Source organism: Hylobates moloch, unplaced genomic scaffold (assembly GCF_009828535.3).
Source record: "Hylobates moloch isolate HMO894 unplaced genomic scaffold, HMol_V3 SCAFFOLD_17, whole genome shotgun sequence".
Lineage (NCBI taxonomy): Eukaryota > Metazoa > Chordata > Mammalia > Primates > Hylobatidae > Hylobates > Hylobates moloch.
In genome coordinates, this window is record NW_026652292.1 from 82225571 (window position 1) to 82227541 (window position 1971).

The following is a 1971-nucleotide window of genomic DNA, read 5'->3' on the forward strand; positions in this document are numbered from 1 at the left end:
TGTCTATTGTTGGTCTTTTTCTCGTCGATCTACAAGCATTCCTTTTTTCATTCTGAATATTAATCCATTGCTTTCTGATGCTGTAACTAAGTCCTCCTAGTGGTTTGTCTTCTTGGTTAAGCCAGATGTTAACTTGGATTTTTCCTGCATAAAACCGAAGACTCAAGATGCATCAAGCACTGTATATAGAAAAGTGCCGCGTATCCTACAGAAAGCTACAGACAGTTGGGGGTCAGAATCATTTGGATTGTTTCAAGTTTAGGGCTATTATAAATAAAGCTGCTATAAACGTTTGCACACAGGTTTCTGTGTGAACAAAAATTTTCATTTCAACCAACTAATGTTTACGGTTTAATCATGATTTCACAACTTGAAGTACCTTTCACTCTTCTCATACTAAATTTGATATGTCGTCCACTGTTAAACTATTTCTTACCTTCAAATTATAATTATTAAACTTTTTTTTTTTTTTTTTTAGACGGAGATTTGCTCTTGTGGCCCAGGCTGGAGTGCAATGACAAAATCTCGGCTCACCGCAGACTCCGCCTCCCGGGTTCAAACCATTCTCCTGCCTCAGCCTCCCGAGTACCTGGGTTTACAGGCATACCATGCGCCACCAAGCCCGGCTAATTTTGTATTTTTAGTAGAGAGGAGGTTTCTCCATGTTGGTCAGGCTGGTCTCGAAATCCCGACCTCAGGTGATCCGCCCACCTTGGCCTCCCAAAGTGCTGGAATTACAGGCGTGAGCCACCGCGCCCGGCCTAATCATTAAACTTCTTTCAGCACTAGCCCCACTGATGTCACAACTTCACCCATTAGTCAATAACTTGTCTTTGCTGACTTCTACACTAACTTTTAAATCATTTAAAAAATATTCTCTTAAATTGTATGTGTTATTTGCAATGTAACGGTTGTCGACATGACACAGTTTTAAGTTTAATCTTCATCATCAACATTTTCTCTATCACTTTCTTCAGTTTAAGCAATCAACAAAACCACCGCTCCAGCCCTGGTCTGTAGCATTTGCGGCTTTCCACCGTGTGACTTCCGCAGGACTGCCAAGTTCAAGCCGCCAGGGCCAGGGCACTGCTAAGCAGCTGGGCTGAGCCCTGTTCTCCCGGCGTTCCCACCGCCCAGTGGCAATAGCTGTGAACGGCAGCAGGAGCATGGCAGTGGAACAATAAGGAAAAGACCTTTTAAAAAAAGATACAATACAGAAGCCAGGCAAGGCGGCCCCGGCTTGTAACCCCAGCACTCTGGGAGGCAGAGGCGGGCGAGCGGGCGGATCGCTTGAGCCCAGGAGTTTGAGACCAGCCTGGCCAACATAGGAAGGCCTCGTCAAAAAGACAGAAGGGTAAAACGAATTTAATAAAATGAAGTGTAACTTTTACTCATGTTTGTATCTAATGACAAGCTCGTAAAACTCAAAAGTTCACTACTAGCTCCTGCCTGGTGGCTCCAGCCCGACTGGGGGCCGGGGCCTCCCCGCACTGCGGGGTCACGGGTGCCCCTGGACCGCTCCCGAGCGCCCTCCGACCCGCATGCTCAGCGCAGCCCAGTCGGCGGCGCGCCACGGGCAGAGCGGGCTCAGCGGGGGACGGAAGCTCAGCGCTGAGACCGGGATCCCGCAGGCTCGCTCCGCAGGGCCGCGGCTCCTCTCCGTGCAGGTGCTGGGCCCCAGGGGGCGGGGCGTCCACACGGTCCGCGCCGAGACCCAAGCGGGGAAAAAGCGAAGAGCGGACGGCGGGGCAAGCGCCACCGGGAGCCTCCGCCCCACCGCGCGAGCCGCGCGTCTGCGGCGCTTGACACCTGCACTGCGAACGCCAGGCCGCAGCCCGGGCTCCCAAGACGCGAATACGCGCGCCCGCTCGTGACGTCATCTTTTGCGGTCTTCCCGAGAGCCGGCATCGGGCGCCGCCATGATGTTTTACGGAAGCCGATAGTCCTTGCTCAGCGGCACCCCGTCCTTCC